The sequence below is a fragment of the Asterias amurensis genome, chromosome 4, assembly GCF_032118995.1.
Source record: "Asterias amurensis chromosome 4, ASM3211899v1".
Taxonomy (NCBI): domain Eukaryota; kingdom Metazoa; phylum Echinodermata; class Asteroidea; order Forcipulatida; family Asteriidae; genus Asterias; species Asterias amurensis.
The window spans coordinates 27,613,396-27,630,011 of record NC_092651.1 but is presented as its reverse complement, the minus strand read 5'-3'; the positions used below and the strand labels follow the sequence as shown (position 1 = coordinate 27,630,011).

General features: G+C 38.9%; 1 protein-coding gene across 1 annotated transcript in view; it reads right to left on the bottom strand.

Annotated features, from left to right (window-relative positions):
• The window catches only part of LOC139936328 (relaxin receptor 1-like), a 138,927-nt gene that overhangs the window by 113,170 nt on the left and 9,141 nt on the right, over window positions 1-16,616 (bottom strand). The window contains exon 2 of the mRNA XM_071931122.1: window positions 8,467-8,526. The gene's annotated coding sequence lies outside the window, so the exon portion shown is untranslated. The remainder of the gene's footprint in view (window positions 1-8,466; window positions 8,527-16,616) is intronic.

Sequence of the window (16,616 nt, the reverse complement as noted above, 5' to 3'; positions counted from 1 at the left end):
TAACTCAATCTGTATTCATGAGAGAGAGAGGAAAACAAAACCCAAGCTTAAATCTCTTCTTCTTGTGATCACATCATCGCATCAAGGCCAGGCCAGACAATCTTACACACGATGTCTTGGGATGTAGTCCGCTTCATTCGATATCTATGGAAATTAGGTAAGGAACTCCCTGGTGTTTCTTAGTGTTTTGTTATAATTATGTCCAGCTTTGCAAGTATGTACTCCTTGAGTTATGTAAAAGGGGTCATAAGCTGTGCGTATAATGTCTTAAAGATTTATTAACCAGGGTGAGGCGATGGGTGAATACAGTATTGTCTGTAAATAAGTTTTGCAAATTGTCGCGCCTGATTTCACCTGAGATCTTAAATTTGTTTTAAGTTATCCGCTTATCACTGATCATTACCCCGAAATGAAAGGACATTCAAGATACCCCGCCTCGTTGAATGCCCTTTATTTAGGTATCAATGGTACTCACTACAACAAACAATTTACACAGTTTAATAAAATAACAAAATAAAGTAAACAACGGCTACCGTAATCAAAACGAAACAAAGTTTTTTAAGTCTTGACGTAAGTCGATTCCATAGCAACTGGCTTTCTGAATGTTGCAAGATCGTTCGATACCATATAAACAATAAGACTGTCCGGAGTCCTACTTATACTTGAAGTCATAAATAGAGGCTCGACACAAGTCTCACAGACTACATAATTTAAAGGCACTAGACGCCATTCTTGGTCATTTCTCAAAATACCTGGCATAAAAACGTAAAACGAGCAATACAGATCCATTGATAGTATAACACATCTTGAGAAACGACTCCCTCTGAAGTAACGTAGTTTTTGAAAACGATGTAATTTCACTCAATTGCGCATTGAGGGCGTTATTTTCCTTTCTTTATTCTCTTGGAACTTGAAATGACCATTTGAGTCGACATTTTTACTCTTTGACAATTGCAAAAGGTGTCAGATGTCTTTAACTCTGCGAAACATGTAGACTTGACTCAAGTCCCAATTCCAGGTGATCGCCTGAATATTATTGTTTTGTGATGCTCTCCACTTCCCAACCTGTTTCCGCACGTTGGACCACATTTTAACAACGAGCGCGCACACATCAGTGCGGCTTGCGTTTGCTTGGCATGATGTGCTTGGGTACCTCTACCACGATAACGGGACTTGAATCAAATCTACGAGACCTGCGATTCCAGCAGCCTGGTAAGGTTGGATTAGTGCAGTAACAATCTAGATTTATGACCAGTCTGGTAAAAGGTAGATTAGCACAGTAACTTTCTAGATTATGTTTTATGTAATGGTCATAATTCTGAAACATATCCACCGTTTGGTGACAAGCAGACATCCCGAACTACGGGTTGGTATTCCTCTTGGGATTTTGTTGACTTTCCTAATATCCGGCAGTTTTGTTTTTAGCCAACGGTGAAGAATAGGATGTAAACCACATTTTGACAGGATTTGAATTTACACACAATGACAACGTATTCAAAAACATTGCACATGATTTTCAATGATTGGACCAAACTGATCAGTTTCACTATGAAACTTCAGTCATTGTGAAGTTCATAATCAGCATAAATTATCCAGAGGAACGGTTGCGTCGAAATATTGAAGACTAACCCCCTTGTCCAGGCCAATAAAATAGCGTTTTGCCGGCACACCAGTCGCCCACAAATTCCACAGTGCCTTATTTTGATTGTCGCATTCTAATCAATTAGATACAAATGTGCACAAATTCATTGATAACACGTCAACCACTGTTCATTGTTTTTTAATAATAATACCTTTTATTTGATTCCACATTTTCACATGTTGATGCTTTGATTAATTTTTTGGAATTTGAGGACTTGAATTAATTGACTTTCGCAGACACCCAGAAAACCCATGGTCTTCTAATTCACCCAGACGCCTCTAACGTAGAAGACAAGTCCTCATTACTTTCACTGCGACTGGTCAATAACAATATGGGCGCACTCTTTACATCTGATTATATAACAGGAACACGATGTATGTAATAGGCGCTGAATGTAAAACGGTGCAGGAATAAAACTCGTACAGCCTTGACTAACACTTGACCTCACTAACTGGCGAATAATAAACAAGACAAATTTCTTAATAAATGAGAACAGGTTGTTCTAGGATGTGTTAATGAACTCATTGGTTTCAGTTCATTTGAGACCTTCAATCCGACTATTATTAGTTTAAGCAGACCAGATTGTTTTTACATCTGTTTCAGACAAATCCTCAACGCACAATGCAAAGAAATCCTTGTCAATGTCGGAAAAAACACATCAAGTTTTACACCATTATTGCCATCATTTGGGCGTCAGTTCATTATTTTTGGTAGATGTTAACAATTGGATTCTGTATGACGCTAGGTGGCAGCAGACTTATCAGGTATTAATTTTTAATGTTTATGTATATGAAAGAGACTGTGCATTTTAAAGAACAATATATATTGATATATTGATATTGTCTGCCTACACACAGTGTTCCCAAACTTTCCTGTTTTACGTGTCAAGTTGTTCTTTGTTGTAACATTTAATGGGCAAAATAATTCTGTAACGAGTGTAATCGTCAATAAAATGCGACGTATAACTGCCTTGTAATGGTTTTTCATGCAGCTTAGGATAAGAACATTAGATGCAATGCGGACGGATTACATAGGCATTAATAAGTTTCGATAAAAAACAAACAAACTGGTAATTCCATTACAAACACATACAATATTATTGAAAAAACACCGAGAAGGGGGGGGGGGGGGGGGACACACCTAGCTTTGTCAATACTTTATACAACTTTGTATTATTTTTCTTACTTTGAATGTGGAGATCTAAATATATAAATAACGGGAATGAAAACTTGCAATGCTAACTACTTTTCATGACTTTGACAACGGAAAATTTTCTCTGAAGTCGAAGCAGTGATACGTTATTTAGTAAGATTGAAACCAGGGCACCAGAGCAAAGAAACAAAACACATATGGTCAAGGTGGAATTTCGTGTTTACTTTGCTCCAGCAAATAAGTTTTAAGTATTGAGAATGGATTAAGGTAATCAATGGCAGGATGTATTAGAAGCTTACTGACCGCTAGAGGGGGCTTTATCAACACGTCAACATTAATGTGACATACATCTTACTGTTTGGTAATTGGTACAATTCCGTGAACAGACTGGAATTTTAATAAGTCACGGCATTTGACATTATTTATAGAATCAATTATTAATATAGATATTTATTTATCGTTTGTTGTATGCTACCAAATCATTTGTTTGCCATACAAACAATTATTGTTCGACACACCCAATAGGGAAACCGCTAACTCGGGACTGGGTGGCTCAGTTAGAGCGGCAGTACGTTAATCAGGAGGTCGTTGGTTCAAGCCCCGCCCATTAAATTGTTCATTGTTCAAACCAAAACTATACATAATTATCAACAATAATAACAATAATACAATGGACGAATACAGGGTGCTCTTTGCACTTACTATCAAAGCACTTCATACAAAAACATGTTGAGAAGCTACACAGCCCCCTTAAAGTATAAACCTCTAAAAGTATAAACAGTGGAATACTTTGTTAGGACATAAGTTTTTAACCCTTTTGTCTTTTTTTTATTATACATTTTTCTTTAATATTTATAGTATTATCATTATTTTTCTCATTGTTTGTTTATTATAATTAATACAAGTCATGTATTGGTAATATTCAAGCACTTGAATACAAAACCAAGTATGAGACAGGTTATTACGAAATACCTCTTGCGTTTGGGTTTTTGTAGCACGCTTCTAAGGATCCTTATGTCGACCGTGAATTGTTATTTTTTATTTTACAAGCAATTTGGACCACAATGTCCAAAACATAATTCATAAAACATTATGTCCGGTCTAGTAATTTCTGACATTTAGTTATTTTTGAACTACTGTATTTGACAAACTGTTACGTTCAACTCACTATGCCTGTCGTTAGGTTCCTGGTCGGATATAATGATGCGGAACTCATTAGGTTGAAGTAACCCTCAATGATCCTCGGTGCTTACACCAGTGATTACCGTTTCTGAGTACCAATTAAGCTTACTTTGTGACCTCTTTTTGCTCGAGAAATTTGCATTATATATTGAAGGTGACTGCTCTTTTGATTACCGACAAAGGAAATGCACTTGAACCTTACGTTAATATGCATGATGTATCAATATGATGTTCGTTATTATTATACATAGACTGTAATAAACCAATAAGGAACATGAAAGTTGGTGTTCGTTAATATGCATGTACTGTAATAAACCAATAAGGAATTTGAAGCTTGGTGTTCGTTACTATTATGCATAGACTGTAATAAACCAATAAGGAATTTGAAGCGTTATGTTTGTTAATATGCAAATTGCCTTGAACCAATACGAAACTTGATGCATAATGTGCTTTAATATGCATAAACTGTATTATACCGTGTGGGACTTGAAGCGTAATGTTCGTTTATCTGCATAAACTGTGATGTACCATTAATGTTCTTGAAGCGTAATGTTCGTTAATCTGCATAAACTGTGATGTACCATTAATGTTCTTGAAGCGTAATGTTCGTTAATCTGCATAAACTGTGATGTACCATTAATGTTCTTGAAGCGTAATGTTCGTTAATCTGCATAAACTGTGATGTACCATTAATGTTCTTGAAGCGTAATGTTCGTTAATATGCATATACTGACGTGTACCTATAAGGAACTTGAAGCTTGATGTGCGTTAATATGCATAGACTGTTTGTGTCGATAAGGAACCCGAACCGTGTGCGTTAAAATGCATAGACTGTAATATACCAATTTGCTCTTTTGTAAGGACGGTGTCGTTGAGATAATTTGTTACCTTGTGTTCGATACGTAACTACATGCTACACTAGAGAACAAACCTCACCTGATAATTGCTTTTCAGTCGTAATTCCCTTGAGAGTTGTCATTCTATGATTATCGCATCAATCCCTTAACCATTGATCCAAATAGGTACCACACTAACCAAGTCAAAACTAATTACTGATTTCGGTTTGTATTGTTATTAACATATAAATGTGGTCACCTCAAGCAGAAGGAAACTAGATATACAACGAGAGCTTTAATCAATAAACAAATGCATATTAAGTAGTGGGATGATCAAAGGTAAAATAGAAGTTTGCAAATTGAAGTGGGGCTACTTCAGTTTGAAATCAAGTCTTACACATCGTTGCAGTATCGATACTAGGACCATGCTTTAGGATCGCTGAATTCACAAAGCCACTAGGTTCGGTTGGATTAAAGCATAACGTCAACCTAACAATCACCTTGTATACGTTTACACCCTACGGCGTTTCCGGTTAGAAAGGATGGTGAGAACTCCTAAAATGTCAAGAACATCTCGTTCCACTGGTTAGAGGAGGATACAGACCAATCTAACTTCATCCCTTCTGACAACTGGGGATGTTTTACAGTAGAGACTCAAATGAAACATGCACAGCTGCATTTTGTGCTCACAGGTCTTATGGTTCGATTCGATATCGCTCAAGATCCGAATGGACATGCCGATTGGTAGGGCAATTAGCTCCCGGGCATTCGGTAAGTTTCTGAGGGGGATATACCGCAACTAACACTGGTTTAAAGAAGTCATGCCGGTATTGGAAAGTTGTACAAAAGGAAGTCTTATTGTAAAGTCTCGATTGATTGTTTTGAACTATTGTACTAATATTGGACTGTTCCTATACATAGGACTGCTTACAGTTATTATTTTAGGGCGTAGCCTAGCTCTCCCATCTCTTTGTTTGCTTTGTCTTGTTGACCTTAATCGTAGAGATTTTTAAAAGCATTGTTCTCTTTTAATAGCATGATATTTATATTTTATTGGAATTTGTTACTGATTGTTTTTTTAATATCAAATCGGCCTCCATACTGGCCTCCCGTTTGTTGACTGACTAAACTACTCTGTTCGCTATAAAACATTGTAAATGGATTTTCATGTGTTTTTGACTGTATAGAAATAAATGTGAAATGATTTGAAATACGGGGTGATTTGCAGTTAGGTTATCTGTGAACAAATACCTTATTTATCTCACTTCTGACTCCCATGTCATGTTAATCTTACTTTTATTCATCAAATTGGAGTAATACCCTTATGTGAATGAACGTGGAAAAAAAACCTCACAGTATGTACGACGTGCATGAATCCAGCAGTTTGTCACTGATGCCTGATCGTGTGTGTGTGTGTAGAGACAGGAAATGTGAGGCAAGGTAGATTTACATCAACTTTTATACACTGATCCTGGGTCGAAGGCAGAATACCGTGTTGTAGTGGTCGTCCTTAACGAATCGAGAATCAATGACAATCGAGTGGCTTAAGTGAGTATACAGAGAATTAACCCGAGAACGACAGATTTACACACTGTACAGATGACGAGAAAACTCGTCTGATTTATGATATCCCCTCGAACCGTTTGTGACATAAAAACAGTTATCAACCATCTAGTGCGTAAGTTTCGCCAGTATCTGCAATACAGCTAGACAGGATTAAGTATAAAACGGTTGTTGGTCGTGGAAACATCACACCTTTCAATTAAACGTAAAGATGTTTAGGCTATGCAGTGACATACATCGCGATGCGGTTGTCCTTTAAAGCCATTATACACTTTCGGGAAACAGTATTGTCTAATTCCCACACTTCGTGTATCACAACTTATATATAAAATAACAAACCTGTGAAAATTTAGGCTCGATCGGTCATCGGAGTCGGGAGAAAATAACGGGAAAACCCACTCTTGTTTCTGCACGTTTCGCCGTGTCATGACATGTGTTTAAAATAAATCTCGCTATCGAGAATTGATATTGTTTTAATGTTTTCTCGAAAAGTATAGCATTTCATGGAACAATATTTCAAGAGAAGTCTTTCACCATTACCTTCTGTAAACCCTGTAAATTATTTGTAAATCTTTGAACTTTTTTTTCTGTACCGAAAGTGTATAATGGCTTTAAAGACACTGAACACCATTGGTAATTGCTCAAAGACCAGTCTTCTTTATTGGTGTATCTAAACATAATGCATAAAAATAACAAACCTGTGAAAATTTGAGCTTAATTGGTCGTTGAAGTTGCGAGATAATAATGAAACAAAAACACCCTTGTCACACGAAGTGTTGTGTTTTCAGATGCTTTATACTTTGAGACCTCGAATTCTAAATCTGAGGTCTCGAAATCAAATTCGTGGAAAATTACTTCTTTCTCGAAAACTACATGACCTCAGAGAGAGCCGTTTCTCACAATGTTTTATACTGTCAACCTCTCCCCATTACTCGTAATCAAGTACGGTTTGGTGCTAATAAATATTTTGAGTAGTTACCAATAGTGTCCACTGCCTTTAACGGTCAAATTTGAATCCGCGGCTCAAGAAATGTATTGTAGATATTAAACACACCATAATAGTAGACGATTTTTTTAAACACCCCGCGTCAAATTTGGTTGCATAGTTTTTTTGAAACACAATACGAATATGTAAGGGAGAGTGACCAAGTTCATAAAATTATTTTGTGGCCCTTCTTTATTGAGAATCATCAGGCTTTCTGACTTCAACTAATTTGTCTCTGCAATTACTGACCTCGTGTCTTCCTTAGGAGTAGATTAAAGAATTGTAGATGTGTCAATATTAATTAAACATGCATGAAATAACACCGTTGCCTTTATTAGAAGACGGCTTGCCGATTAATCAACATGAAGTGCTAGTTGTGGTATACGTACAGATTAGTTTTAAATACCTTCTCGACATTATAGCGAGGTGTTGGTGCGTATAATATTATTACCAAAACCAATCAACCACTAGGTAGAAAAACATAAAATACACGTTGAACACTAATGATGAGTACTAATTGGCGGTACATACTTTGTCGTGTGAAAAAAAGAGTGGTCCAGATGTTGACCCTTTTTGTGGGCACTTGTGTCCTTACACACATGACATTACTGGGTACTTTTTACACGATGAAACAATGTGCTACACGCGGTATATTTATTCACACAATGGAAACATTTAACAAAAAACACGTGTACTGCCATCAGCATTTCCCTACCAAAAGGGTATCCGTACACACTGGAACTTGTTAGAATCAAATGAGGGAGTGGGGATAAGGGGCGGGGTTAGGGTTTAAAAGGGAGTTATAAACCAACCTATAGTTTGATCGTGCAATTCTTAATGAGGAGGCATGGCAAATTGTCATTTTAGTCGATTTGTCCGCCCATACCTTGGCCCCTTCAGACCCAGCTTCTCTCTGACGTCACATATCTTTAGCAACATGGGGGGGGGGGGGATTCTGCCATTATAGCTTAATGCATGGTGACTATACTATATATTGCATATCTTTACGCATGTTCGTGTACTTCAGTAATGTGACCCGGTGCGTTTAAGATCCCCGTCAATATCGTAGTGACGTCATCTGAGATGGCCTTTATAAGTTCACTTACCTAGTTGCTATGATGGGTCTTCAATGTCATCTTGATTTCTTTTCCTCTGAGACACGCCCCCTGTTGGAGAAGTGGAAAATGAAATTGCATTCTTACTATGTCTTGAATTGTTCAAACCTTCGTTATTTAAGTTATTTACGGGTCCCCCAGCCTCTCTGTTTTGGTTGAACGGGTATCGACAGGAATATGTCAGTGACAGGACGCGACAAACTATTAAAAGCAGACAAAACAGCCAAAGCTTAAAACACAAAGTAAATTGCTTGTAACCTTTGTTTTGTTTTCTAAAGTGCTTATCCATGTGAAAACAAATGTTTATTAAATGAAATGAAACACAATGAACAACTCCATTGCAAACGGGATACCCAACAAGTTTGTGCAAGTGATCCGGGCAGTCAACGAAACACCAGGCTGTGGTCACTTTACCATTAGATTGTGTAACTGTCACATCGAATTACAAATATGGTAATATAGTGACATACGCATCAAATGAACGAAAATAAATTGATATGATGAACACAATTCTTATACTTGAAATAAACAAAGTTCTTTAATAATATATTGGGAATTGATATTTACAGAAATTTACAGAAAATACAGTACAGTTTGTTATGTCGTAACATCAAGGGGTATTTTCTTACCCCCCGGTTTGCTTAGGAAACCAATAAGTCAATTAAATCAATATAAATAAACAACTTTTTTTCTTAGACAACTCAATGGTGCCTCTTCCAAGCCTTTTGGTTGAAACAATAAACAATTATAAATCATAACTTTTCTTGTTGACGTTTAACTCAAAGGTCCCGCTTTTGACTTTGAGTACACATTATTTACAACGTCCCTAGATTGATCCTAAGGGTTCGTCAACTTGGAGCACACTTCGCTACTTCGCATTAAAACATCTAACAAAACCAATCTCAAATAAAACCGGTATTTTCAGTTGCTCTAGACGCCACGACACTTGTCTCTTGCCTGCTTGGCGACTTTGACAATCCGTCCTTCAAGATGGCCTTCGGCTTAGCCCTATTAAGTCGGTTAGTGGTTACCTGGACTCTTTGTTACAGTCGCGGGTTGGGCGACGACATGCGTCTAGTTAAAACCGGGGTTGGGTTGTCATGATATTTTCGATGTAGGAGGGCACGGTTTCAGTCGATTGCCACACCTAGATTCCAACATACCATGTTCACAATGTGCCCATTCACAATACCCGAACCAAATATCATGACCAAAAGGAATTCTCTGAACCTCGACCCAGAACAATAAACGAACTTTTTCTATGCGCGGCACAATTACTGAAAACGGACCACGGGCTGCTTGACCAACTATCCGCGAACTGAAAAGACTAAAGAATTCCGCGCAACCAAAACTAATTTACAAAGTTACACCAAATGGAAGTACTTTGACAGTCACAGAGTGATTTAACATCATGAATGAGTGCTTCAAGGTAGACTTTGGTCAAATGACTCTTCTTCATTGTCTTTGACTACGCCCCGAGTTGACTGTACATACGGAGCTGGGATTTCACCGTACCTCGCAAGAGTCGGGTAGTGCGTGTGACGAATGCCGAGTCAGACATGGACATCTCGTAAATGACATTAGGTCCAGCTGGAGACCTTTGGTTGTCAGACGAAGTGTGTTGTGACGGTTGATCTTTAAGGGGCTCTCCTCAGAATCAAGCATCCGCATCTCAAAAAGTTGAATCTGACTTCAAGTACCTTGTAGCTTTGATTAACGTTAGTGAAAAAGAGCCGAGGAAGACAGACCATGAAAAAGGTATGGTCATCGACGCTCAGTGACCAACTAAAAAGGTCACGTGTTACGTTCATCTCTCACAGAAGGAAAGATATTGAAGCCCCACGACTCAAGATGTAGACGTCTCTGGATCAAGATGCTGGGTACAGTCCCAAGCAACTTGTGGAATGACACACGAGGAATGTGAATGTCTAGGCTGTCATAGCATAATAAAGGCTGTCATAGCATAATAAAGGCTGTCATAGCATAATAAAGGCTGTCATAGCATAATAAAGGTGAAGGCGAAGACCCGTCAACGCCGTCTCAAGCTTGGAGGGCACTGCGTACGTAGCATGGAGCTATTGGCGCTATAATCTCTCACTGCGAATCCACAAAGGGCTCAGCCTCACGTGGGAAAATATTTCTCACCTTCGTGGACATGCTGAAACCGGACACCGACTTGGTCAGTGCTGAGGAGCTAGCTGCAGTCATGCATGATGGACTTGGTCATATCTGGACAAAGATCACTGTGGACTTTAGAGCTCTTGATTGAGGTATAACAAATATATCCCAAGTTTGGGCGAAGGGGGTGGGGCATCAAGTGATTGAAAACAAAAAGAAGAGCATGACATCTCTCAGCTGCTGATGGACAAAATCACAGTCAAAATTATGTGACAAATCCTACAAATAAGCAACTTACATATTGTTTTACCAATTGTATCCGTCCACGAAAGCGCTTGAAAATATAACGCGGTTTCATCACCCACTTTCAATGTTAACACCTTAACACACTATTTGACTTATAAGTTGAATTTGTCATATTACGACTTTCTTGTCACAAAGCCGTTTTTAAAATCATCATAAGATCGTCAACAATTCATAATGAAGAGACTATAAGGATTAAATAATACTAAACCTGCATAACCTCCCGTTGTTATAATTCAGTATTTTCTTATGTTTTAGTTTGTCTATTTTTCCATGTTCTGCGCCCTAGAGCATGTTTACACATGATTAGGGCGCTATACAAGTTTTGGTATTATTATTATTATTATTATTTTTTCTATTATTATAACACTTTACAAGTAAACAAATATTTAACTGTTTCTCGCGTATAAACAACAACAGCACCGACAACAACAGCAACAACTGTACAACAACAACAACTAACAATAACAACGAGTAAAAAAATCGGTGTCGTTTTGCTCACCCCTGACGAGTAATCTCATTGCACGCCTAAAGGGTGAGTGACACAAGAAGTGTACACAAAACACTCTTTAATAATGAAACTAAATCGAATCTAAGTCTGTTTGTATTCGATAATGGCAGCTTTAAACTGGTAAGTCCTGAGGTTATTTGCTGGAAACTGACTGATTTAGTAGTTGGTGCCCGAAGGGTACTGCGTTAACCACATCATATCCCGAGTGACCAAACAGTACCTGTTTAAAGACCATTGTCATGTATGCCAACATGGGCCAACCAGTCCATTATCGAATCACAGAGAAAGGACTGGGGACTCTACTTCCAACCAATCCCTTGATGAATAGAGTACACTGTATAATCTAAGCTTGATACAAATGTGACTGACTGCATATTGCCATAAAATGGCACCTTCATGTTGATTTCTGAACCCATTATCACTGAATGTAATAATTGCAGGATATGTCACATTAAATTCTTCATTTCAATAGTACATAATTGGCACCAAGGAACACAATGGTGTTTGACAACAAGCTAGATCTGATTTCAACTCGGTCGGTTCATGCAAATCTCATATCAGTTCAATAGTCACCTAAAGATCTTTACGGCTTGATTAGAAAGTGTCTCTCAGCCACAGTTTGCAATGTGTGTTCACCCCATACCCTTTAGGGCTCCGCCACCATTGGTGCACTAAATACACTGTCATCCAGGGACCACTTAATTGAAGATACTTGCCATATCACATAGGCAAGTACATGAATGGTCAACAAAACCTCTAAAGACCCCAGAAAGGGAGAGTGGGGAAGAGGAAGAGGGGAGCGGTTCAAATTCTGCCTACAAATCTTTGGCAGCAAAGGTATTGACTCCGTACACCTAAATGTTTAAGATAAGCTCAGGAATGTGCTAGCGCCGAGAATGGTTATGTCGGGCGCGATCGGTCAATCTGCGCGATCGGTTGATCGCGCTGCGCTATCGACCGATCGCGCTGCGCTATTGAAATATCTATTGGTCGCGCAGCAATCGGTCGATCGCGCAGCAATCGGTCGATCGCGCAACAATCGGTCGATCGCGCAACAATCGGTCGATCGCGCAACATTCGGCAACAAACATGCGCGATCAACCGATCGTGCGGGAATGGCTCGGCGCGATCGGCCGATTGTGCTGGAATGATTTTGCGCGATCGGCCGATTGTGCAGGAATGGTTATGAGTGATCGGCCGATTGTGCAGGAATGGTTTTGCGCGATCGGCCGATTGTGCAGGAATTGTTTGGCGCGATCGGCTGATGTTCAGGGGCCGAATTCGCAAAGATGTAACATTGATTGTAACTGCAAATCAATCGTAGTATGACGTCACTATATAAATCACTATGGTGATACTAAAAATTTGTCCTGCTATGAATTTTATTACTTTGAGAAATCGCCCCAAGGAATAGTTTACCTGCACGATCGGTCAAACGCGCAAACCCATTCCTGCACGATCGGTAGATCGCGCAAAACTTTTCCTGCACGATCGGTTGATCGCGCAAAACTTTTCCTGCACTATCGGTCGATCGCGCAAACCCATTCCTGCACGATCGGTAGATCGCGCAAAGCCTTTCCTGCGCGATCCGCTGATAACGGTAAAAAATACTCGTAGCGCAATCGGTCAATCGCGCAAAGATGTCATTGCGCGATCGACCGATTGTTGCGCGATCGACCGATTGTTGCGCGATCGACCGATTGCTGCGCGACCAATTGATCATAATTTGATCGTTCAATAGCGCAGCGCGATCGGTTGATCGCGCAGATTGACCGATCGCGCCCAACAGTTATTCATTATGACTTGAAAGTGTCGATTTATGATAAATTTGCTGTTCCGGCCGGGGGTTATCAGCCTAAGGACAAAAATGTACCACCTACCTGAAAGTACAGCAACACTTGAAAAACCGCGTTCCTTCTTAGCGAAATTAGGTTTCAGTGAAATGGTGTCCCATTTGAAAATGACTACCTGTATCCTGGATATTACCTGTCCAAGTTCCACCGTAACTTCACTGTCATCTTTCTACCCGTTTGATTCCTCTTTTTGTTGAACATTTCAATCTTTGTAGCTCTCATCTTTAGTGGCCTACTTAAGAGCCAATGTTGCCAAATTGTCATCGAAAAACGCAAAATAAATAAAAAGCGTCAGCATAGACTAGACTGCCTGTAGTTTCTTGTATCTGAATTGACTGTATGTTTCAATGTGTGTATATTGACAACAAGTGTTTCTGTCTCTGACAGACTTCTGAAGAAAGAATTTTACATCTGTTATATTTAATAAGAAGACAAACCAATATTCACTGAGATCGTAACAGTGGGTAAAACATTTACGACACTTCTTGGTGTCTATATCAGATGCAGTTTTCTGATGATAAAAGTCATTGCAATATCAAACTCTGTAGGGCAGTCCAGTCTTATATACTGCCAAAGTCGTTGAAATAAACCTCACATATTAATGTTAGGTATTTCGAATGTCAAAATCGATACTTGTTTCAATTACTTTTAGTAGGCTAATACAATTAAATTCCAACTACTCCATAAAGTATTGGATTGGCTGATTTGGATGGCGTAACAGTATTTACTGAAAACTAAACGATTTGAAGTAAGTCACTTTCCAATGCTGTCCGTTCCCTATAAATTTAGGCCAATCTAGGCGTGCACATAAATATGAATCAAGAGTTACTGGCTCTCGGGATTATCCATGTCGATTACCCGCCAATAATACAGCTCCTTAGAGTCGTTTTAAATTAAACCAATATTATCTGCCATTAAAGGAACACGTTGCCTTGGATCGGACGAGTTGGTCAAAACAAAAGCGTTTGTAACCGTTTTTTATATAATGCATATGGTTGGAAAGATGTTTTAAAAGTAGCATACAATGATCCACACAAGTTTGCCTCGAAATTGCGTGGTTTTCCTTCTACTGTGCGAACTATCACCGTCGGCCATTTATGGGAGTCAAAATTTTGACCCCCATAAATGGCCGACGTGTTAGTCGACGAGGTAAAAGGAAAACCACGCAATTTCGAGGCATGTTTGTGTGGATCATTGTATTCTACTTTTACAACATCTTTCTACCCATATGCATTTTATAAAAAACGGTTACAAACGTTTTTCAAAGACCAACTCGACCGATCCAAGGCAACGTATCCGTTAATATGTTCTATATGACATCGCAGAAAATAAAAGTCATGGACAAAAAGAGCTAGGTTGAAATAAATATGAAACTGTATACACCAGAGACACCATGGTCTAGGAAGTAGCGGCAGGTACCTGGACGTCATTATGCTAATAATTGCTTAAAGAAGAAAATGAGTTATGAGCCGAGGCACGAAGAACTTACTGACCGGTGACATTCCGAATTTAGGCATGACTTAATTATTGTAAATCCGTTCGGCAGGGTCTTTTTAAGTCTAGTCAGGCGGTATTTAAACTCAAGCTTCAATCGTTTCTGTGAACAGCATTCAATATCAATGGATCCAGAAATAGCACATCTCAACCTCTGTCAAGCTTGATCTGGTTTAGATTTACCTGCACGCATCGATTCCACATTGGTGCAAATATTAAATAACAACAAACTGATTTGTGGAAATAAAGCTCACATATTATTTTTCAGTTTATTTAGAACCATGTCATCAGTGAAAACAACGAGATATAACTTGTTTTGTCAAAGACACCCATAATTCCACAAGCCCTTGTGTTCCAACACCCATAATTCCACATGCCCTTGTGTTCCGACACCCATAATTCCACGTGCCCTTGTGTTCCAACACCCATATTTCCACGTGCCCTTGTGTTCCGACACCCATAATTCCACATGCCCGTAAGTTCAAACACCAATAATTCCATATGCCCTTGTGTTCCGACACCCATATTTCTGTATTAACCTTGTGTTCCGACACCCATAATTCCACGTGCCCTTGTGTTCCGACACCCATAATTCCACGTGCTCTTGTGTTCCGACACCCATAATTCCACGTGCCCTTGTGTTCCGACACCCATAATTCCACGTGCTCTTGTGTTCCGACACCCATAATTCCACGTGCCCTTGTGTTCCGACACCCATAATTCCACGTGCTCTTGTGTTCCGACACCCTGATGCATTTGCATCATCCTTGGAACAATGTTGGAACGTATGGGTATTGGAAAACAAAGCGACCTGAAAAGAACCATACTCAATTCCCCTTGTACATTATAAATGCCTGTTGTGCAACCAGACTTTAACCACTAGTAGGATGGTCGGGTGGTATCTCTCATCGCCTTCTATCTCTATGACCCCGGTTCGAGTCACGTCGGGGCACTGTGTGGATTGAGTTTCCAGTCGCTATCTAATTGCGTCGGTAATTTTCCCCGGAACAAGTTTAGGGTTTTCCTTCAACATCTTAAACAAAAACTATCAGTGTCTTCTCTCAATTGAGTTCGTGGCTAGTACAGTAATTATGTTCGCTATTCCGAGATTCCTTAGCTGAATACAACCACAATGAAATATCATGCTCTTGCAGTTTCTTATATTGAGATTCAAGTTGTAAACCTATGAACCACAACATATGTCTTGAAGAAACAAATATGGATATCTATTTTACCCGAAACACGTTTACAGGAGAAACTATTCATTCTAGTTGACTGGCTTGAAACTGCTCAGAATACAGAGTGAATTTTGAGATAACCTTTTGAATTCCATCTTGATACATATCCTTTGCCGTAGACTCAACTCGCATAACATTTCAAATTCCGACTATTGATATACTATAGGAAGGTACTGACCTTATCTCTCTATACATGCACAAACAGAGTAGTGTTTTCGATAACAGAAAAAGGTCGAGTCAAAATGTTTTAATAAATATTACGAACTTTGCTTTCTGAGTAAAAGAACGATTGATACCATCTGCCCAATAGAGCTATTGTCTGTATTCTTAAAGGTAGTGGACACTATTGGAAATTACTCAAAATATAAATTATCTGCATATAACCTTACTTGGTAACGAGTAATGGGGAGAGATTGATAGTATAAAACATTGTGATAAACGGCTCATCTGAAGTAACGTAGTTTTCGAGAAAGAAGTAAACTTTCCACGAATTTAATTTCGAGACCACAGATTTAGAATTTGAGGTATCGAAATCAACCATCTAATACACACAACTTAATCGTGTGACAAGGTGTTTTTCCTTCATTATTATCTCGTAACTTCGACGACTAATTGAGCTCAAAT